Below are 24,322 nucleotides of genomic sequence, written 5' to 3'. Positions count from 1 at the left end.
CTTCCTCCTCTCCTTCTGCTCCCCCGACTCCCGCCCCCCACCTCCCATCTGCTCCTCAGAGAGGGTAAGGCCTCCCCTAGGAAGTCTACTAAGCCTGTCCCATCATCTCACAAAAACAGCTGATCAGAGCTAGTGAGAGATCACTGATCCAGGTCTGATAAATGGTGAACCAGCATAAGACTGAACTAGGCTCCCTTAATATAGGTGACAGTGATGTGACTGGGACAGTATCTGAGGTCATTGAAAGTGAGTCCGATATCTAACGCTAATAAAATCTTTTTAAACACGTGCAGCTCTAGTGAGGAATGTTGCTACAGGCAGGTTCGCTGATTTGCTAGAAATGTGTGATGGTGGTTGGGGCTGAAGTGGATGTGGCATGGAAAATTTGAGGGATTCAGTCTTGTTGTAAGGATAAACCGAAACAAATCATCAAACTCTATTCTCCCATCTACAGTGGCGGTATTGTAATAATAGGATTGCAGCTATCACGTGACACATGGGGGTGAGCACCTTGTATACCACCACATGGCATCCTATACTGCTGTTTTCTGGGCTGTGGTTGGGGAGACTTTGGCTTTAAGCTTAGAACTAATGTTTCTTATTGACCTTTAAGCCACATTTTTAAATATGTTGACATATTTTAAAAACAATGTGTGTGCATGCGCGTGTGTGCTTGCATGCATGCATAAGTGCATACGTGTGCTCAAGTTTTGCCTGGTAGAAGTGGTGTGTAGAAATGATGAAAGGCTAGGTCTGAGGGTGGAAGTGAGAGCTCTGTTTCTGAAAGTGGACCTGTATGGCTAAGTGACTCATTAACAACCTACTGTCACATGCCGTTCCGTGATGGGAAGATGGGGACTTACCTGGATAGGAAGTCCTGGACTTATTGGGACCTCAGAGCTTGGTTTCTCTGAGAGTCTTGTAAGTTTTTTCTACCCTAGAAGTGAGGCACAGAGCTGCTTGTGGCTGTATGCAATGTGGCCTCTTGTCTCAGCCACAGAGATGACCTTGGTGGTGGTGGTAACTGAAGGTAGGAAGGGAGCACCAGCTTTCTGAGAGGACATTGACCTTGTTTGGAGTTACTGCAGGTAAGAAAGGCTGTCACGTCCACATTGACTGGGCTGGCCAACCCCCATGAAGTCTTCACTGATGAGGCTCATGCTGACAGTGCTTTAGGAGTCAAGTGTCAGTTACTAAGGACATTCTCATTCTGTGTCCCCAAGCACCGGAAGGTGATGTCACTTCCGGGTCTCTGTGAGAGACTGTCTTCTGTCACGAGTGCATAGCAAGAGCGCTGTGTCTATAGTGGACAGTGCTATAGGAGAGGTTGTCTTTGCATTCTTGGACAGTTCACAGATTTTTCTAGATTGACAGGTATGCCCAGGAACCCCTCTTAATCATGTTAGTCTGGTACCCCAAAGAATGTAACCAATGATAGTCCCATGGAGAGAGTGATGTCTTTGAATGGGATGGGTTTTTTTTTTTTTTTTTTTTTTTTTTTTTTCCTTTTCAGGAATCATTTACTACCCCTTCACAGACAAGAAATCCCACCAGTTCTTAGTACTTTCAATGTATTTATGTCAGTTTCATATCTTGATAATTTACTTCCTCTCAGGTCTCTCCCCTCTCAACACCCCTTCCCACATTCATGCCCTGTGTCCCCGCCCCCAACCAGTAACTCAGTGAGTTCAATTTGTACTGCCTGCATATACATACATGTGGGACCACACACAGGAGCATGGACAACCTACCAGGGGGCATTTCCCAGAAGAAAATCGACTCTCCCTGCCATCTGCTGCCAATAGCTCTTCAGCTAGGCTTGGGTGTCTGGTAAACACTTCCCTCCTAGACTGTAATGCTGATCGGCTTGATTTTGTGCAGATAACCATATGAGTGCATGAGTACTTTAGTCCTGCCATGTGTCCAGGAGATGGCATTCCATAGCACTTCTCCCCATCCTCAAGCTCTATCAGTTTTTCTTCTTCCTCCCAATGAGATTCTGAGTTCTGGGGTTTTGATATATGTACACACACACACACACACACACACACACACACACACACACACACACATACACACGGGCAATTAACTATATCAACTTAGGGCTCTGTACTTGGCCTAGTTTGCTTTTTATTGCTTTAATAAGATACTGATCAGAACCAACTTGGAAGTGGTATATTTGGCTTACAGGTTATAGCCCATCATCAAGGGAAGCCATATAACTCCCGGCAGGAACCTAGAGGTAAGAACTAGAGCAGAGACCATGAAGGAATGCTACTTATTAGCTTGCTCCCTCTGCTTGCTCAGTTACCTTTTATTATATAGACCTACCTGCCTAGGTGTGACACCTCCTACAGTGGACTGGGTCCTCCTATACCAATTAGCAATTAAGAAAAAAACACTTCACACTCATGTCCACAGGCCGTTCTAATTTGAGTAATTAGTCTTCAAGTCCTCTCTTCTCAGGTGACCATAGAGTTATGACAGGTTGACAGCTGAAGCTAACTATGACAGCACTTGACGCTCGACAGTCACTCTTCTCACATCTTTGACCAGGTATTTAAGTCTCTTCCCAGTGAAAAAGAAGCTCTTCTGATGAAAAATCAGAGCTACCTAATCTGTGGGCATAAACAAATATTTGGAAGGCAGTCTGACAGCATGAACATTTACCCAAATATCACCAACAGATTCTCTGTTAAGGTATGTAATCTCCCCAGCTATGGGCGCTTGGCCACATTTTACAGTATCAGACATGAGTGGGCCACAAATCCAATCAGAAAGTGGTTGGTTACTTCCATAATTGTCATGCCACCAATGGGCTGGACAGGGTTTTGTAGCATGCAGGGTCCACCCCTGGCTAAGTCCACTGATGATTTTTTTCCTCTCCCAGTCTCCTGAAGAACACCTTCTGGTACTCTGAAAGCTAGCCAGCAGAGAGGAGTTTCCTGTTTATTTTGAGACTGATGTCTCAGTGCCCTGCAACCAAAGAAATCTACTGATTTATTTTTTCTTACAATGTTTCTAAGCTTTATCATCATCATCATTGTCATTATCATTATTAGTTTGTGTGTGTGTATCTCTCTGTGTGTGTGTATGAGAGAGAGAGTGAGAGAGAGAGAGGAAGAGAGAGAGAGAGAGAGCTTGTGTAGGCCATTGAAAACTTTGTGGAGTCAGTTCTCTCCTTCGTTCTTTACCTGGGTCTTGGGATTTTGGTCCCAGGTTGCCATGTGAGGCTTGTGCATAAATAAAGTGCTTTTACCCAGTGAGAGATCTCACTGACTCCAGTTTCTTATTCTTGTCTAAGAATCCAACACAACTAGACAGTGCATGGGAGAAAGCTGATGTCAGCCCTTAATAGATTATGAAAAGTGCACATGTTGTAGGTAGGTAGGGCCAGAAGGGTGCTGGGGTATTTCTTTCTTTCTTTTTTTTTCCTTGTGGTTATAACCAAAACCAAGACATGGTGGGGGGGGGAGTGAAGAATAGGCATGTAGCACATGCTAAGAGCAATAAGCATTTGCAAAAGGGAGGACAGATTGGGGATAGAAGAGAGATGGAGCATTAGCAAATGGAAAGGGTGCTGGAGCCAAGGAGAGAGAGGCTGGCAGAGTGGAAGTTAATGGAGAGCTGGGACCATTGGCTCTAGTAAATGTAGTGTTTGCCCCATTTAAGGGGGAAGCTTACCATTCAACCCTAGACAGGTGCTGCTGTGAGGGATACAAAAATCTGCTGACAGATCTCAGATTTCAAGAGAAGCTAAAACAAAACAAAACACAGCAAGAAAACAGCAGGAGTTTAAGGATTGCAGTCCTGCTCGTTTTCTCTCTAAAACACAGGCAGAATAAAAATGTTGAATGTTCAAATAAGCATTGTGGGCTGGGCCTGGCTACTGGGTGTTCTGTCCGTCTATCTTTTTGGCTTGGGCAGTGTTGTGCCTCCATGTCCTTTTGAAGTGTAAGTTTGCATTTCGGGGTGACATTGGGCAGTGGTACCATCTACCATGACTTTCTTGGTCTGTCTGCTTGAGTAAACAGACTTTAGGCAGAGCCCATTAAAGTCTCTGAAACAACTCCCATTGGTCCAGGCTCTGAATTTCTCTGAGGAGATGAAGTTGGGCAGGGATAGTCCTTACCCTGCTGACCCAGTTTTATTCTGGGGTCAGGAATGTTACAGAACACTTGAGCATGCCACTAGGTTTTTGCCACCAGTATGATTTGCAGGGAAGTGTGGCCATAAATGCTTGAGATAGGGGCTTGATAGACTGTTCATCTGAAGAGCTGTGCCTTTCTCTGTAAACTTAAATATTTGTGTATATTGAAAGTGTAGCTTTGGTTTTAGAGAGAGGATTAAAAGGACTCAACTACTAAAAAAAAGTATGTTAAATGGTTCAGATCAAGTAGCAACATTCCAAGCTCTTAGCTATGACAGTTAACTTCATTTGAAAACAGCTTTGTTCTTTAAAAAAAAAAATAAATAAATAAAATCTATCCTAAAATAGTTCAGAAACTGGCTTGTGTTGGCCCAGGGACCCTGGCCCTGGGACCATAGAAGTTGCCTGGCCAGGGATGGTAATGTTTGTCTTCAACTTCAGAATCTTTGCTCCCCTTAAGTAGGTCCCCTTTCCCCTCCATTAGGGGCCCCTCACTGTGCCTTTCCCCTTAGAGCATGAACTTGCTTCAGTTCTGAAGACTGTTTTGAAATAATTATAGACTCATGAGAAGTTGTTTTTTAAAAAAAGAGTACAAAGAGACCAAATGTCCTTTCTCAGCTTCCTCCAATGAGCCCTACACACCCCTCCTGAGACCTGTTTTATTTTGAGGCATTTCTTAGGAGCCTGGGTGAGGTAAGAGCCCAGGAAAGCCACACCTTTATGAGAAATAAGGGCTGGGGGCTGGGGTGAGTATCGCGGTAAATAAGGATCAGGATAAACAAATAGGCCGAATAGATGTTTATTCAGGCAGAAATAACTTACAACCTAGACAGATGAACACCAGGAAATTCAACCCGATCCTCTCCTGTCCCAGTCACGCCAGAAAGAGAGCACCTTCCCTGGCCCCCTCCGACCTCCTTCCACAGGTCACTTCCGCCCATGGCTCCACCCCCCAATGGGCGTGGTCAGTGCCACAGAAGGACTATCTCACTACAGGTGAGGGTGAAGCTCTGCTCTGCCTGGCCTCTGCACCTTGCAGCTGATAAAATGGAAAGCCAGTTATTTCCCTTCTATAAACAAGAGAAGAAAAAGTAATAAAAACTAAGTAATAAAACTATCTGTTGTGGATGCTGTTGTGCATAAAATTTCAATCTGAAACATAGGAGAATCCTGATTGCCAGTTTGGGGAAGGGATGAGATATAAAAGATCTCGGGAAAGGGAAACTTTGACTAGTTATAACTTTCTGCTCTGTTTAAATGCTTTTGACTTTCCTGTGGGATCATTACTTTTTCAGTTTTTAAAGAGTGGTCTAGGTAATAGAGTGCTTGTGTCTGTGTGTGTGTGTGTGTGTGTGTGTGTGTGTGTGTGTGTGTAAGTCTTACATGTTAGCCTAAATGATAGCAAGATTCTAACTTGGCTAGTAATTTGGACATTAAGACAGCCTGTAATAGCAACTGCTGCTTTTTCAGCAAGGACAAATAGGGACCTTTCCTCTTCCTGTAGCCGTCACGGGCTAGAAACAAGAGCCTGACAGGTGGAAGTCAGATACCAGCTTTGTTATTGATGAAGCTTTGTATAGACCCAGCAGGCCATCAGGTGCAGTCCCAATCTAGCCTCCTCATCTCTAACCACTTCTTGCCCTAGGTTGAGCCACCAGTGGCCAGATGTGTATCATCATCCCTGTCTTACCTGGGCTTCGGTAGAGCCACTGTGTCTGGGCCCACGATATGGGTAGAATCAATAGAAGACAGCTCTCCAGGGGAAGCAGAGCGTGGGTAGGGAAATGACAGGTGAACCATGCATTGACCTATTTCCTTTGCCTTTTTCCATTTCTTTTGGGCAGCGGTGAGTGAAGGGAGTAAAAGGAGTTCTGGGAAGCTGAGTTCCCAGGGTACCTTGACAGACTTTTCTTGTGAAGGTCTTATAGACTCATTGAAGAAGAGAAAGGCTTTGCATAAGATAATGGAGACAAAAGAAGACAGAACTTTCCAGGGGATGTGATGGGAAGCCAGGGGCATTGAGGGAGAGAAGGGAAGTAGAAAACAATGTGAGCAGACATTGCCCTTACTCAGGGGTAGGGCTAGAGGGAATATTTCCTCTTAGTATTGGAGAGAATGGAGCTAATACAAGGGAACAGATTTAAAGAATAACTTTGCCTGAAAGAAAAAAATGGAAGGAAGTGAAAGAAGTATTTACCAGGAACCTTAGTGGGCAGATAGGATAAGCAGAGCTATGAGAAGACAAGAACCCCTGTCTTCTTAGCCTTTTACTTACCTACCAGCTACTTACCTGTTCTTTGACACATTACATCAGAGCAGATATTTCTTGCCTTGAAGTCAACTGACCTTGCTAGAAGAGTCCCTCATTCACCAATAGTGGGTGGTGTGATACATATGAGAAGGATCATACTCACTCATTATAAACCAGTGGATGTTTGACATGAAAGGGGACTGATCTACAGCTATAACTCCGCAGCCCTCCTTTGTTTTTCTTCATCCCTTCTGTGTAATCCCTCCCTCCTTTTATTCTTCTCTTTCTTCAAGGATAGAGTTAAGCTCTGTGCTGTGTGTTGAGGATGCTGTAGTGAACCAGAGTGGCATTGTCACTGCTTCCATGGAGCTTAGTGTATAGAAGTGGAACAAGAAGAGAAGAGAATAAATCTGGAAGAGTGAAGTATCACTGAGACAGGAGGAAAGGAATGGGCTGCCAAGAATGGATGGTGTTCACAGACACATCTGATGTAGCCAAGGAATTTTCCTACCTATCTTTCTGAAACTGGTTTGCCAGAACTTTCCCCAGATGTTTGTAGTTACTACTCTGAAAGACTCTAAAATGGAACAGATATTCTTGCACTAACTCTTGAACACCTACATTTTGAATCTCTTGAGGTTATATAATTTTCTTTCTTGGTATTTAACTGGAGTTTGCATGTTTTGCTAAACAAAAATCTTGTCATTCTCTATATTTTCTGTATGGTAGCTCTTTGTATCTGTTCCAATTATGAGTCAAAACTTTGTATAAAGTAATGTGTCTGTGTCTGTAACTGAACATGTGCATGTCTTTTTTTTTTTTCTTTTTCCCTTCTATGTCCTTTTATCCTAAACAACATGGTGTGGCAGCTAGTTCCAAAGCACTTATACTGTAAAAGGTGGTATAAACAATCTAGAAATTATTTAGAGAGGCCTGCACTCATTTTGGATAAAGTGTTTGAGTAGTTTTTAATGTCCGAGATAGGGAAGTTATTCTAAAAATTAGCCTCCCATATCTACTGACAGCAGAGACTGAATTTACATTTGTTTTACAATAGGGAATGGTCAGGCTTCTATTTAGAATCGAAATCTAGAACTGAGAAGCTGAAGGAGGCCCTGGCTTCATAGAAATGAGGAATTTGCTTGGTCTGTAGGGAGGAAGGGTGTGGGTTTAACATGGATCTGAGAACTTGCTGTGTTTACCTTTAATGATAGTTTGCAGTTTGTAGGCAGGCTTTAGTACTACCGAGGCCCAGTATCAGGAGAAGACACGTGCTTTCGCATGAAGGCAGAAATGAGGAGTCTGATTTCACTGAGTATTGTGAACTTTGATGGTAGCTTTGATCTGGTGATGCAGGCATTTGGATTGGGTCATGAGACCTAACGGAGGGAACAGTGACGACTTGGGTGAAAGTCCTAGGCAAGGTGGAAGTTACACGAGTATAGTGATGCCAGCATCTTGGTGCAGCTTTAGCATATCTTCTCTGCCTTTTGTCCTGGTGAATACAAAACAAGTGGAAAGTATTCATTTTAGTGTTTGAAAGTAACTCAAATCCAAGTGGAAATTTAGTCACAGTGGGATATTTTAGAAATTTATGGCTGTAAATGAATGGATGCCATGCATGTGTGATACACTACAAATTTTTGCCTTAGCCCCTGGCATGATTTTCCCCTCCTTGGCATTCAAGAAGCTACTAAATGCTAGCTCTTTGCAGTCTAGACTTTGCTTGGTGTAGCTGTTCTTGGTGCACTGTAACAACACTTGAACCTGAAGACATTTATTTTTTAAGGGAACCCTGGGTTCCTCTGCTTCTCCTTCAGGGTCCCTGCCTCCCAGGCATTGCTAGCTTTAAATGGGTAGACAGCATCCTCTCTGCGTCTGCCCTCCCGTCATCTAAGCGTGGTGAAGCCCTCTCTCATGATATTGCAGAGCCCATAATACTGCTGTATTGATTTTGCCATCTGCAGTCATAGAGGAGTGTGTGGGGGCTGGGCCTGGAGCATGCCATGAGCTATTTCCAACTCCCTCCAGCTCTGGAGCTTTTGTTGTCACCCTGGAAGCTGCAGCCTGCAATGCTCTCTATCCTGCTTGAGGGAGCTGTGCCTCTGGAGCCCTTCCTAAGGTGACCAGCATCGAACCCCAGCTGTTGCAAACAGAGCCCTTCCTTCATAACCAGGTGCCCTAGCTAGACCTGGATTGCCACCTGCATCTGGAGAAGGGCCCCTGGGAGCAGTGAGCGCCATTGGCTGCCACAGTTGGGTCACAAACTCTAGCCTACAGGAACGGGAGAGGTTTCCTCTTTGCTTAGAAAGCCAGAAAAACATCCACAGTGAGAGGCTACACAAGAAAAACATGCTCAGGCCATGAACCTTTGGTTGGATCTTTGACAAAGCCTTTTTGAGGATTTTGAAGGAAGGAAAGTGTTTCAATGTTTTTTGTAGGGGACAAGTTTTTCTCATTTCAAATTTCAATGCCCCCTTCCACTATGTGTGTTTGTGTATATGTAAATACAAATATATATGTTAAAGCTAATGATCAGGTCAGTGGCTTACTGACAGTTATTTGATGGGGAGACTTTCTTGGCTCATTGGAGGCTGTGTTTAATTTAGCAACATTTTAAAAAATCTGTTTGGGGTTAGGGGGTTTATCTGTATTGACTGCTTACATGTTTTGATTGTATTTTGTGGTTTGTTGTGAGTGCTTTATGTTGGAAGACAAATCTGGAAAAGCAGTGCCTGAGAAGACTGTGAAGACCCATAGCTTCAGAAATAGCACTTCCCTGATTTGGCACTGACAGACTAAAGCAGCAGCCAGGGCCTTTCAGTGAGGGCCCCAGGAAAGCTGAACCAGAGCAGACCAGCCATGTGACCAGCAGCTGAAAAAGCCCTTGGCCTTTTCTGGGCCTTGCTGGTACATTGCTCACTGTTTCTGATCGTGTACCATGCACATCAGAACCCCCTGGTTGGGATATCTTTTCCCAAACACACAGTGTAGCTTTGATGCCTCCGGGCCCTTACTCGTGTGGCTTGTACTTCAAGAATGTCATTGTTCTGTCCTCTACTCTGTCAAAGCTCTCATTGGTCAAGGTCTACCTCGAATGTGACTCTGTCACTCCATTTTCACTGGCCTCTTGAGGAAGATTGCATTGGTTCCTTTACTGTGTTGCCATAGCAATGCATCTGTCCCAAGTACTAGGTACATACATGTTAGATCACCTTCCATTGTTTGTATTTCTAATCACAAATACAACAGCAGCTCCATAGCCAGATGTCCTGGCTGGACCTGGATAGCAAACCAGGAGCATGAGAAAGGACATTGGCTAGGATAATAATGTTACAAACACCACTATAATATACCACAGGCAATCTACAGTGACATACTGAGCTACAGGATCCCCAGAAATCTCTATCAGTGCCTGATAGAATATAGAAATTCAGGAAGTGAGTGTTAAGTTAATTTCAGAGCAGGAAAAGATATAGTTCCTGCCTCCCAGAGACCCACAATTGAGGCAGACACAGTTTACAGTCTTACCAGAAACTTCTTTCTTCTCAGTCATCATCCTGCAGAACAATCCTACTTATCAGGGAGTCTCACTCAGTCGCTTCACAGAAGAACATACAATGAGAAATAAACACCGCTAATCAAAATCCTTAAACATTTTCTTTCAGTTGGAGAATTAATTATGTCTCTGCTGAGCCCACCAGGCTCCAAGAGATAGTTTCAAACCCTCGGACACAGATGGCCCTAGTTAATCCCAGTGGTTCACAAAACAAAGCAAATAGAATGAACATGACAGAGAGATTTGTGGGAAGTGGAAGGATACAGGGTATGGTTCTGGGGTGAGAGGTTAGAGTTGTCATTATGCAAAGTGTACGTGTGAAATTATTTCTAAAAAAAATGTGAAAGTATATAGAATACCAGAAACATATGATACTGAAGTACAGTCATCTAGTTCATAAGTAAATAATTTTATTAAATATGAAAATGTTTTTTATGTAAAATTTATTTTACTGAACAATGACCAATTGTACCATGCACCATGCTTAGCCCAAAAGAAGTTTAAAGCTTCCAGGTTGCTTTGTCATGGTTCCTGCCTGACATCCCAGGCTACCATCTCTGTAGTTCAGCCTCCTGTGCTGAGATGCTTTGTAAGAAAGGGATGGTAGCCAGGGGTGCTAAGTAAGAGCATTAACTGGAACTCACCATGCAGTGTCGCGTGCTCCGTGTTCCTTCCAGCAGCTCTCTCTTCCAAAAGGGTATTTCCTCAGAATTTGGGGGAGAGTGGTTCAGTTCTTCCTTGCCAGGGGCTACCCCTAAGGGCAAAAGTCGATAGCAGCAAAGAACTGTACCCGTGTGCTTGAATTGATTCTTCTTCACTTTGTTTTGGAATAGAAGCCTTGGTTTGGCTCTGGTGGGTCATCTGCTCTTCTCATACACTCTACATTTTAATAGTTTAAACATGTACAAGATTTCAGATAACCTTCTTGGATTTGAGGCCTTTTGAAAACAGTCAACATTGGGTCTTCATTTCCCCCATGACACCAGCATTCTGAAAGTATGTACTGCAATCCAGTTTACCACAGTCCCTACTCCCTCCCTGCCCACCCCAACTGCCTTAAGTCCTTTCACGCATACATCTTATTCCTTGTGTTCCTTGGCCCCTGTTTGTATTTGAGAACTACTGTTTCATCAGGAAGAGGATTTAATGCCTACAGGCAGCAATCCACAGAAATAATGCTGTCTGCCACAGTGTAACAGTTGACTGTGTCTGTGAGATGGGGTAGACGCTATAGTTTCAAGTCTATCACTGAGATTCTTGGAAGCATAGCACTTTTATATGTAGAGGGATCAGAGTGGTAAATCCATCTCCTTTGTGGCTAGCTTCTTGCAGACAGGCAAGATTTTGCCATAAGAAGTTTATTATATTTACAGTCAGAGGATTTTCATGGTATTGAAAAGGATTGTGTATAGCTAGTCCATTTTTATTAACACATTTAGTTTCTTGGTAAAGAAACTAAGGAATAAGGATAGGGTGACTCACTGAAGGACACACAGTTAATTAAGTAAAGGGATCTCTGGTACAAGTTCTCTTGACTTTGGTCTGCATTCTTTCGCTTGCATTGCCCTTGGTTTACATGATTTAAAAAGTGCGGTAGTTGAAAGACCTTGCTCTTCTGGACAGTCTTTCTCCGAAGTTACTAACAAAGATGATCTACCACCATCCATGTCTGAACCACACTCAACTTCATCTACAGTATCCCTTTTCCATGTAGTCTGTTACTACCAAATGACTTCACACAAAACACTACAAAGTTAAAGTTTACATTCCAGGTGGGAAGCAAAAGCAAATGTTTAATGGATCTTTATGTTGGTGGCCAGGAGTTTTACACCAAAGGGAGAGACTTGCTGTTCTTCTTTCCATTGCTCCCATTTCTACTCCTCTTCCTTAAAAAGTATTTTTACACTCTTATTTTTATTGGGTATCTGTGTAGGGTTATGTATGTGCACTTCAGTATACGTGCCCTCAGAGGTCAGAGGCATTGGATCCCCCTGAATCTTGTTGTGATCAGTTGTGAGCTGCATGACATGGTTGATGGGAACCAAATTTGTGTTTTCTCAAAGATCAGTGTACACGCTTCACCAGTGAACTGATGAACCATCTTCTTTGTTGTTTTAATGATTTAATATGTGTGTGTGTGAGAGAGAAAGAGAGAGAGAGAGAGAGAGAGAGAGAGAGAGAGAGAGAGAGAAAGAAAGAGAGAGAGAGATGGATTGTTTTGAAGAGTCCTAGTCTTGCCTGTGTTCTAGCTATGACTTGGTTTTTTATCTGCCAGCTGGGTTTTTTGTTTGTCTTGTTTAGAGAAATGTAAGGTTTCTATAGCCTCAGTAAATCATGGGTTGTCATCTCATAGTGTGTGTTTAAGAATTCTGTAGATAGTCTCCTTTAATAAGCAAAAGTAACCTTTCCATTCACAGGGACATTAACAAATGCCAAGAGTGTACATGTCATTTTTGTTTTTTCAAGAAAACAAGTCGCATGCAAGGAAGAACTTAAGTCCTTGAAGATCAAACCAAATATAACCAAACTTGTAGCAGAGATATACATAATACAAATACAAAGCATCAAAATTCCCCTCAATTTAGGCCATGGCTCTGCTGGGGTCCACATTCCAGGATGCTCAGTGGAGAAAATATGTTTTCTTTACAGGCAAGTTTTATTAGCAGTGATGTTCCGGTATGTGGTTCAGGTTAATTAATGATGTAGTCACCCTGGTGTCTTGCCATGAGCTTTATTCCAGTAAGTAGGGCACTAGGAAATCACATTGGCTTATCTTGCCATACCAAAAAGAATCTGTAATTGGGACCATTGTAATATGTTTCTGTGAGGTATGTCAACAAAGCAGTTTAAGAATTCTTGTATGTATATGGCCTTTGACTAAGAATTCGTTCACTATAAATGGTAAGTGTCCTGTGAGGAGGCCTCAACGGGTACGCACATTCTTAACCATTTTATTGGCTGAAATGATTGAGACCTCAAGGTTCAGACCACCCACAAATTCCAGAGGCACTGACCTTCATTGTATGAGGAGATTTGTACCAAGAGCCATCCCCCCCATGGGAGTTTTTTTTATTATTAATTTTTTATCATGGTAATGTTTTAAAACTTAATTTGGGTTGTGCCTACATAGCAACCTTCCTTGGAGGTTGAAACAACAAAGCAACCGGATTGGAAATTAGATTTTCCCCCTTACACAGCTAATGTAGTTCTTATCCCTTTGGGAGTTCCCCTTTGCATGGGCTGATGATTTCACTGAAACTCTATGGAAATTGGTTGAGACAGGAACAAAGGGGAGAGAGGAATGGCAGTGACGATTCAAATTGCTGTCTCTTCTTCAGTGAGAGTCTGGTGTGCTCCAAAGTGCAGGTCATGCGGCGTCAGTCAAGCCATCTAAAGCTAAGTGAGGTGCCGGAGTGACTACCATCCAAACTTCAGGGTCTCCACAGTTGAGTCTTCCTGTCAAGATGGGTTGAGTTGTTAATTTGAAACCTGTACCATCTTCACATGGTTCAGAAATGGCCACACACAATTTTCCTCTTCCTTACATGGAGGAAAACCATCTCTCCTTTTCTTTTTTCTCTTCTCCCAGGGCAGCCTGAGAAAGATTCCTAGTGTCTAACATAATGAACCAGAAAGGGATCAGCTTTGTGACCCAGAACGACGACAGCTTTAGGAAGAGGCAAAGGAAATACATTAAAAAGAATATACACTTGCTGTCAGTGGCGTGCATGCAAACACATACACGCAGTCAAGGAAATCCTGTGCAGATACTGTTCAATATTGTCACCTTCAGCAACTGCTGGTTCAAACACCATCCCCTGTTAATTGAAGTTTGGCTTACTTCCAATGTTTGAGAGTTTGTACCCATGAAATAATGACCTGAAATAAATTGTACCTCTCAGTAGAGATATCTTCTTATGTAAAATTTGTAAAGGGAATGGTGGAAGGAAATGCTTCTATGTTTGGGAATTCTGGGAAAGATGGACAAAGGGGTCAACAAAAGATTTTTCAAAGGATCTCAGCAGTGGGAGAACTCTAAATAGCAGGAAACGGAAGTCCTGAAGACTTCTGGGTTTGAATGGAGTTTTCTACAGGAGGACTCCTCTGATTGCTGTGAGCATCAGAGTTGTCCTTGCCATGGACATCCCATTAAGTGGCAGAAGTGGGAATAAATGATACAGAGTGGGTTGAGCCTCCCTCTGCCGCTATCCTTTCCCTCAGGACAACAGTTAATAAGCACCCGTCATGCAGTTGCTGAGAGGGGTGGGTTTCCTTAGTCGGAGTGGCACCTGAAGTACATGATGCAATGTGGACTGCTGAGAAGAAACAGGCAGGTGTTTTCCATCTGTCTGGAATGGGCATGGATGCGCAGCCAAGGAGGCTTTGTCTTCAGGAGAGGCTGCCTCCTTCCTGTTTGATAGGTTTGAATCAGCAGATACCTTCTAGGTGAAAAGATGGAGCCTCCAGATCAATATGACAGTATTTGGGGATGGATTTCCTGGCTTGGGAGATCACCTCAAGTGTGATCTAAAATTCCCAGTTGAGGCATAACTTCATTTATTCATTCACTAGCATATTGGCCAGAAGTGGGGGCAGGTTTTAAAAGACATTTTGCTGGGATTCATTGGTACATTACAGCCTCTATTCTCTGGAACTACTGTTCTTGTAGGAAAAGTTAGACAGGTAAGTATGAGAACCAAGAGTTGAGATCAGTCCAGGACTTCATAAACACTAAACTGCAAGTGAAACAGGGTAGAGACGAATGGATGGAGTATTTGTCCACATTGCTTCTCTTCTTGGTGTTTTTCCAGAGGCAAAAGAAGCAGGGGGTGGTAATTCTGTGAAGGAAATAGATTTTTCTTCCACTCAGGCACACACTCTCAGGGCTACCCCATGAAATAGAATTGTCTCTCGGCTTAGACTATGAGATTTATTCTGTATTGTAAACATATAACTTTATCCGCAAAAGCCCTGAACGGACATGATGCTTATAGTTAAAGCTTCGTAGGAAATATGAACAGGGACCACCACCCTGTTCCTTGCATTTTCCCAGTGAAGCATTTTTTTTTGCATTCACCGCACTCCTACTTCTCCAGAATTGTGATCACTGATGGCTTTTCGATTGAATCTGGGTTTACTTCATTCATTCAATCACCTACCCACCCATTCACTCATTAATTAAATGCATGAGGCAGGTCACAAGTCAGGAATGGGCCCAGTTGTCTTCGAAGCTCCCACACTAGCTAGGTTTACATTTTGGATACTGATGAGGCCAGTAGCCACGTGGAGGCAGGAAACACAAGATTGTAGCATTCTATAAACAGGATTACTGAGTGTTCCAGGCTCTGAGTTCCTGTTTGGAGGCAGGTCTTATGACACCATCTAGGCTCGCCAAGTCCCTTCCCTTCAGCCCGGTATTGACAGTGAGCCATATCTCCTGCTTCCGACCCTGCTCTCCAGAACTTTCAGTCCATCTATTACTATTTCAAGGACTGTGCATACTTTAGAAGTTCAGTCCATTCTTCCAGGAGATGAGAACACTGAGCTCAGAGAGGTTAAGGTTGCTCCATCATGCGGCCATCTTAAATATTTTATGAAATCAATTCTGCGGGCATATAATTACACAAAATCACAACAGTCCAGAGCAAGGAAAAGCAGCTCAGGGCTTGCTTTCATTGTGCCCTTGGCTGCCATTTTTCCTGGTCTGAGGAATACAACACTCTTCTTGTACCCTGCGTTGTTTTTATATTCTGTACCAGACGTTCCTGGAAGCTGTATTTTCAAAGTATCATCAGCCACAAGATTGTATCTGCCACTGAGAGCCCAGTGGGCTTTGAACCTGTTGTTCTTGGGAAATTCAAGCTGCGAGAGGGAGAGGAGAGCGCTGTACCTGTGAGCTATAGTGCTTTGAGTAAAAGAAGTAATTGCGGGTGTATGTGTGTACTGTGGAAGGGCATGTTTAATTAACCCAACTGAGAAGGATGTAACAGTATTCTAGGAGGGAGTCAGTGAATTAAGTTTACTTTAAAAAAAAAAAAAAATCCCAGCAGCCTGCATCAGTGATCTAGGAGAGGAAGGGGAGATGATGTCATTGTTTTCCAATGTTCCCATCCTGGCTGCTGAGAGTGAGGGGCCCAGGGAGTGTGTGGAGGGTGTGTGAGTGTGTATACAAGGTTTACACAAGGGCGGGGTGCATTCGAGTGAGCTCTAAAACACGATTAATAACCCCTTGTCAGACCTTTTTCTGTGACTGTGTTTTTCAGTAATTTTAGTTTGAATGAGAGCTCTCTAGCCAATTAATGTTTATTTGTTTCTTTTGGCGAGGCACGTTGGGGGAAGGGATTCAGATTGGTGAGTTTAAATTTTTTGTTTTGTTTTTGCATTTTGGAGGAAGTGAGTAGCATGAGTTTGGATTTTCAATGATGTCCCCCCTCCTTCCCCTCTCTTAAGAGGCAGGAGGCAAGACATGGCCAGCTGGTGCCTTGAACTGACACAGGTGCAGAGGCTGTGGGGGGTGGGGAGCCAAGAATAATTACAGGTTTCTGAAGCATCAGGGCTTGCCTGACACAAGCGCTCGTCAAGAAAACTGCTCTTTATGGAAAATTAATGGTGAAGCTGAACACCCGTCAAGCTCATCGTTGTGCTTGGGATACCGTCAGTAGGGAAAGAGGCCTTCTACTAGGCCTGTGGGCGCTGAGAAGCCCTCCTTCCCGAACAGGAACTGTTTGGAATTGTCACCAGCTGTAATAGACTTTTCCTTTTGGGCTATCCCGTAGGGAGTCGTCTTGTTTAGTTTTCAGATCTAGTCCATTGCTCTTGACAGCAGTATATGGGGTCATTTTCTTTGACTCTTCTGTGTAGTAATGACTAAAAGTGGGACATCTACTGAGGCTTAGTTTGGGGCTACTAAGTAGCAAATGGTACTTCCACCTGCTTGACCCTGAATGGTGGCATGGTTGGGAGAGATGGATAGAGGAAACAAAGTGTCTTCTCTGTCTAACCATTGGAGAGCAATGGTATCGAAATCCCAAAGCTGGAATTTAGTTCTGTTCCACCGTTAAGGAGCAATGAGCAATCTTCCTGAGTGCTAACTGTAGACCTTTGGGTTTCAATATGTCTTCAAATGCATTTGACCTCAAATTGCCTTCAGATAGGTTTCCAGATGTTCTGAGAAGTAAGACCTGGAAAAACAATGAAGAGCCTAGCTTAGAGTTCTGTTTGTGCTTGGAGTCCAACTCATTCCTAGTTTGTGCTATTAACTTAAGAACTGATACTATGAGCAGGAGAAAGGCATTCCAGATTGAGGAAGGAGGAAAAACCTAGTCTTCCTCTTAGAACCCCAAACTCAGCTTTACATGAGTTGTGTGACTTTAGTGTTTAATTTGGTTGTGAGGTGTTTGAACAATTTGCTTTGTGCATCACAACTAAAGATCCCTTGGAAGATGAAAGGGATATTTGAGGATGTTGCACATCGTGTACCCAGGGAAAGTAATTTCAAAGACACCATCCTTTTCCCAAGCTTTTAATCACATCTCCTTCCTTCCTTCCTTCCTGGCTTCCCCAAGGAAAAATATACAAACAAATATTTTCTTTGTATGTTGGAAACCATTTGAGGAGGAGAAGCCCTTGAAGAGGTTTTGTTACAAATTTCCTAACTTTCATGATTGTTTAGAATTAAATTAATGTTCACAGCATTGTCTCTCAGAATTTACAAATTACTAGAGGGAGATGTTTTAATTTGGTTTCAGCTCTAGCAACCAGTTGATGTGAGAAAGAGTCAGGAAGAGTGTGATCTTGCATTGCTTGTAGTACTCTGGTTGTTTTGTGGAGTTCAGCAGTTCTGACAGCAGTGTGTAATGCTATTGTACCTATGTAGTGTGCTGTTGATGTGTTGTTGTTTTTTTAACCTAATAGCTAAAACATGCAGTAAGAGATTTTTCCCTATATTGCAGTCTTGCTTACTCTAATTTTTAGCTGAATTCTTTCTTTTCCAACTTTCTACCTTAAGGTGCTGCTGACAAAAATCAAGAAACGGTGAAAATTGTCTTGGAACTGACATTCGAAGCTGTAAGAGTTGAATTAGTGACACTGGTTCATATGCATATTCTGTCCTGAAGTATGCTCAGTGTGGCTATGGTCTTTCTCAACTGACTTTCAAATGTCCAGGCAGTGGAATTCAAATACTTGGAAGCTGAAGCTCTCCCACAGGTTGACTGGGTTTGTCAGTGGTGGCTCTTCTCATCTAGTCCCTGAGAAAAATGGTACCACATCTCTCTGGTTCCTTTTCTACTTTACGATACTAACCTAATTTTAAAAGAGTAGAAATATGTCAGCATCTTTGATCTGGTCTTTTATAAATATTTTTGTTGATTACAAGAGCTGGATGAGTCCTTTCTGGGATGTGTCTGAAGATTTCAAAGCACACACAAAAAGTGAGCTTTGGGCCCTCCCTGGAGAGAGCGAGAGGTTGGTTCTCCTCTATCTCTCTGTGAGGTTCTTTAGGGACTGTGGCACCATGGTTAATAGCACGTGGCAAAACCGCATATAATAATTGGCAGGAAGAGGTTCCCCTGGGCAGCCAAGTACAGTTCACCTGTGTGTAATTACCTGGGTGAACATTCTTACTTGGAACAAAAGTTCACCCCTTCCTTGCCAGGAGTATCATCGTCACCACTCATTAGCATCATCAACAGGAACATCAGGTCAAAGTTGGATCTGAGAGGAAGCACAGCTTTGCAGGTTTCAAAAACTGGAAGGCTGCATTTCTCATTTTTGCATCTATATGATTTTCCTAAAATGTCTTATCTCTGTGTAGGCTTAACTCTTGACCTTTTTAGGTAGGACAAGCGGGATGATTGTGATAAAGAACAGCTGCCAAAGGACCACAAATGACCATTGATTGATTAGCAAATTAGGTATTGATTACTGACCTTTTATTTTTTTGACTTTGCATTATTCCAGAAAAAAAATCATTAGCCAAATGCAATTTCTCCTCCTCTGGTGTTGGTGTTCTTCCTTCCTTCCTTCCTTCCTTCCTTCCTTCCTTCCTTTCTTTCTTTCTTTCTTTCTTTCTTTTTAAATTTAACTTGATAACTTGAATGCACTTAGATCCAAAGACTCCAAGTTACTTGAAGTTACTTGTTATGCTATAGTTATGAAAATGTATCAAAAATATTTTACCTATAGCTGTGTCTCGTGTTCCAGTTGAGATGGAGAATAAACATTTTATGCCCCAAAAGATTTGAAAGGGGGTGGACCCAGGGAGCCTAGGCTGGAGCCTGTACTTTTTGCTTTTAAGATCATAATCTTAAGCATCCAGACATCCCACCAATCTGTCCTCACTTTGATTCATTTTGCAGATATGTTTCATTGCCCAGGCTTGGGAAGGAGTGTCTTTCAACATTTGGCAATCAGCACATTTTCTCAGCACCAGGTTTTGTGGACCAGGCTTCCTGTGGGAGATAGACTCCATGCTGAGATTAGAGTGCAGAACGATTAGTGGGAAGGAAGCTGAAAGATTGCATCAAGGAAGTGAACTTAGGGAAAGGGAAGAGGAAAAATGAGTGAGAAAAACCCTTCAGGGAGGTGCCTTGGGAGATGGTAATGGTTTACCCTCTGGAATGGTAGATTTGGTGTAATTTGTGATACAGTAGACATGAGTGGAACAAAAGCCATTTGGTGACTTTGGCATCATATAACCGAGTGTTTCACATTTCTCTTGAACCTGTGACAGTAACTGTTTACTGCCAGTGTGTGTATGGGGGAGGGGGGTTGATAGACTTGTGTGCTGAAAGACTGAAATTTTCTTGTTCTCCTTCAACTTTGGTTTCTGGAACTTATCATAGAAGCAGAGGGTATGGCAGTAGTAGATTTGAAATCTGTTTAAAATAATTTTTGTTTACCAATTTCTCTCTGTGAAAGAGAGACAGAGAAGGGAGGTTCGTGTCAAGGTACCCATGTGGCAATTAGTTCACTCCTTCCACATGTGGGTTCTAGGAATCAAACTCAGAAATCAGACCATCAGGAATGCTGCCATTTCTCAAGCCCATTTTCTTTCTTCCTTTCTTTTTCTAAAGCCAGGTCTTGGACTATTACCTTTAACAAGCTTGTTTAAATAAGCAAAGGCTGTGAAAGCATGAAGCGAGTCATGAAGGAGCTTTCAGAAGCAGTTTCAGGCGACATTTATTAGGAGACTGGGCAAAGAAGCTGTGCATCTCCAAATTGGGATATCACAGTCTTCACAGAGCTCATCTGTGACTCCTAAATGCTAAGAAAATCACTTAGCATTTGGGGACATTCTTCTCCTTTGCCAAAATTAATGGCTTGTTCAGGATTCAGGCTGATGCAAGGGATCAAGCCTTAAGTTGTGTTGTTAGGTCAGGCTGCCAGAAGCCTCTGTCGCCAAGGTGAGGTGGCAGGCAGGCATAATTTGTGTCATTAAAGTGACATTTGCTGACCCAGACTTTGGAGTTTGGTAGCTGAAGTGTCATCAGGATAGAGACATATGAACTCTATTCAACTGTACAGCCTAGAGATATTACTAGCTTGCTGATGTTTACTCTTTTCCATACCCTCCTTCCCCGTTTCTCTAATATATCTAACCATAGTATAATTATCATTGCCAGGAAATTATCACTGGGGAAAATACCATTAGCTAATTTATATACTTTATTTGAATTGCATTATTTTCCCAATATTGTGTTGGTCTAAGATCCATTATATTTAAATGTCATATCATATTGTCTCTTCTAGTCTGTGACAGCTTTTCAACCTTGCTTTATAGTTTATGGCCATGACATTTGTAAGTGGCCAGTTGTTTTGTGTAATGGATTCTATTTGGGTTTGTCTGATACTTTCTCATAATCTGTAGGAATATCACAGAGTAATGTAGTGCCCCATTGAGCATATCATATAGGGGTGCATGTTATCAATATGACATGTCATTAGTATGTTAACTGTGAACAGTGGTTCAGGTGGTATCTGCCAGCTTTTCCCACTGGGAAATTACCATTTTTGTCTTTGGATTTAACATCTGGTTGGGAGATTTGAGAGGACAAATACCTTGTTTCTTATGTTTTCATCTCTTCAACTTGAGCCTTCATTGATTAGTCTTACTTGGTATCCATACTGCTTTGTTGTTTGTCTCAAGGTGGTTTTTTATTAATGCCAACATTTCTCCATATAAGTTGTAACTTTATATATGGGAAAACTGATCTTTTCCATCCAACTATTTATTTAATCATTCGTTTATAGTAGTGTGGGGTTTTAGTTTATTTGGGTTATGATCCAATTTCCCCCTTATTGTCCAAATCTGGCTACTGAAGACTTTGGTAAATTAGAAGTATGATGCCTTTACTGCACCCAGCTTCCCTTTTGATCAGTCCTTTATGTTTCCTTGTCTTCTGGAATCACAGGATCTTCTAGGCTTAGCATACAGATTTATCCCAGTCCAGGAAACAAGTGTTTTTTTCTGGTGAACCCTGCCTCTTTTTTGCTGGATTATCTTATTTAGGAACAAAAGCCCTTGTGCTTTTGCTATTGGGCAAGTATGCCAGTGTGTATACTTTACATCATATACTCATTTATTTCTTTATAGACCTGTATGGGTACGTAGAATTAATATATATTAAAGTCCATGAACACATAGTAGTGCTTAATTTCTGATTAAACATGGAAGGCATTGTTTAAGGCAGCCTTACAGATATTTACAAATGACATTGCAAATGAACTCTTTGTCTTAGATGTAATCTTGTCATAATGTTCCGTTTACTCATAGCATTTTGGTTTCTATACTCTTGGCAATAAATTCTTTAAACTCATCCTAGGTTCCAGCTGAAAACATGTCTTTTATCTCAGCTTTATTTTTAACAGAAATTACAGAGAGTGGATTTCTCAAGATAGAAATCCCTCCACAGTGACTTCATGGGGTTTTCTGCACCCGGTTGACACTCATGGAAGATACCCTTCAAATTAACAGCCTTTCTGAAGTAGTGCAGAATTTAGAGATGTTGATATTTCCATGTTTCTAGTGTAAAGATTCCAAAGCCTGGCATACTGGGAGCACTATTTTTTAAAAAGCCTTTTACAATAGTATCTAAATGTGTTTACACTATTCCAGCTTCTCAGAACTTACAGTATGAAGGGATCTGAGCCTCATAGCAACCCATTCATTTCTCATCTTTGAATTGAAAACTGTATAAATAGACAGGGTATAGTAAAGCTCCCATCTATACCATCCATAGACACAGCATCTAGGTGTGTGATGTTGATCCTTTCACAGGAGACAGGCAACTACCCCCAGGACATTCAATAACCCATGACTCAGCTGACTTTTGCCTGGAATGTGTCTTCCTCACAAAACTCTAGTTCTCCTCTTTGGGCAAAAGGGCAAGAAGCATTGTGATTGTATACTCAAAGCCATGTTTTAGTGGTCATTTCTAAAATTGCCTGCCTCAGCAAGATGAGCCATACTCAGGGCCGTAATGTAAGCCTCAGTAAATATAAAAGGCTTGATATCTGTAGTCTGTTATTTGATCACAAAGTAATAAAACCAGGAAACAGTAATGGATATGTAGAAATATCTCCAAATATCTGGACATTAACATTCCTTTTACTTGCTCCCAGTAATGCTAGGTTCCTCTTCTGAAAAAACTATAAAATAGTGAACCTAATAGAAACGACTGCGTGAGGGTGCTGGAGAGGGAAGAAGCAAATGTATTTTGATGACAAATCCATGAGAGTAGAGGAACTATACAGTTATGCTCTAGGTTTTTTGTTTGTTTTGGTTTTTAATCTTCATTGGGTGTCAAGGGTGAGGACTTTTGAAAGGTAGAAGAGATAGAATGACCTGTGTACTTGTTGGGTGCCTGGTACTGTACGTGATGGGAAAAGGTGTAAAGGAGGAAGGAGGAGCTTAGCAGTTTCAGGATTTTATAACAAACACAGAAGTGAGTCCACTAGAGTGATGACCGAGGGCTTCAACAGTGGAAAGGAAGTAAGACTCCATAGCAATTAGGTGGAGAAAGAAAGGAAGAAAAAAATGTTCAGTCATAGAATTCACAAAAGGGTCCAACGGGGTAATGCAAATTCTAGACCCAAGAAGGTGGAGCATTGGGTTACTTGTTTCTAATATAAAGTACCTGATAGAACTGAGCCAGGTGAGGCCATGGTGGCACTCACCTTTAATCCCAGCAATCGGGGGGTAGAGGCAGGCAGATCTCTGTGAGTTCGAGGCCAGCCTGGTCTACAAGAGATAGTTCTAGGACAGCCTTCAAAGCCACAGAGAAACCCTGTCTTGAAAAACCAAACCAAACCAACAACAACAAAAAAGAACTGAGCCAGATACTTATTTGGTTGGCAAGTAAAGCATCAGATCTTAGTTTTCAAGTAAGCCTTCCTTGACAAGCACCCCACCTCAGACAGTGGAGAGTTCCTCACTGACCCCTCAACCACTTACAAATACACTTGCCGTCACCTTGCTTTGTGAATCCATGCCACTTTTAGCTCATGACTGTTTATTCTGCAACTACATCACATGGCTCTTAACAATCATATCCTATATAGTATAAATCCGTGAGCCTTGCTACAAGCATACTAGTAATGGGAATGGCAAATGACTGTGGCAACCATTTATTGGTTCCTCGAACTGAACACCAGCTGTGAAGCCCAAAGCTGATTTTTAGTTATGAATCTGTTTCTTATTCAGAAATTCAAAGATTTACCTGGTCTGACTTAACACCAGTTGCTTTAAATGTTAACAAAATAAAAGCCTTGACAGACACAACATGACTAGATATTGTCATCAGAACATGTTCTGAACAGAGTAAATTCCTATAGCCAGAACACTGGTTGGATAGAACGGCTGGGAGGCAGTAAGTCTGGAATGAGGCACATTTTGAATTGCCATTAGCATTTCTCATTTGAAGCCTTTAGAAGTAGAAGTGAGGTGAGTGTACAAGTCAGCAGCATCATTTTATGGAAGAGTTTGGAAGAATAAAATTGAGGAGAACTTTGGAATACAAACTTATTTTTGCCATAAAAGTACTTGTACATCTTGCAAGGATTTAGGAGCACCTTGGTTTAAGAGTTGCTAAAACTTTTTTGTCGGCTATTTACCAAATGAAAGTTTTATACTATGATTTATAATCGTCTATATTCCATAGGTCTTTCACTCACTTTCAAGGCCAGGCTGGGGCCAGGGATTCAGAGGTTTGCCTGCCTCTGATTCCTGAGTGCTGGGATTAAAAGTATGCATCAACACACCTAGTAGTACCTTAATTGCTGTCTTGGAACTTATTTTTACTGGATAGTCAGAGGTGACATGCATTGGTAATGAGATCCATTCCTCTTGCCACACAGTGGA

At 42.1% G+C, this 24,322-nt stretch overlaps 1 protein-coding gene across 3 annotated transcripts in view; it reads left to right on the top strand.

Moving 5' to 3' along the window:
* Positions 1-24,322, top strand: part of Klf7 (KLF transcription factor 7) — an 83,945-nt gene that overhangs the window by 15,430 nt on the left and 44,193 nt on the right. The gene's annotated exons all lie outside the window — the stretch shown is intronic.

The sequence above is a fragment of the Phodopus roborovskii genome, unplaced genomic scaffold, assembly GCF_943737965.1.
Source record: "Phodopus roborovskii unplaced genomic scaffold, PHOROB, whole genome shotgun sequence".
In the NCBI taxonomy this organism is placed as follows: Eukaryota; Metazoa; Chordata; class Mammalia; order Rodentia; family Cricetidae; genus Phodopus; species Phodopus roborovskii.
Note: the sequence above shows the minus strand (reverse complement) of the source record. Positions and strands in the feature narration are given on the sequence as shown.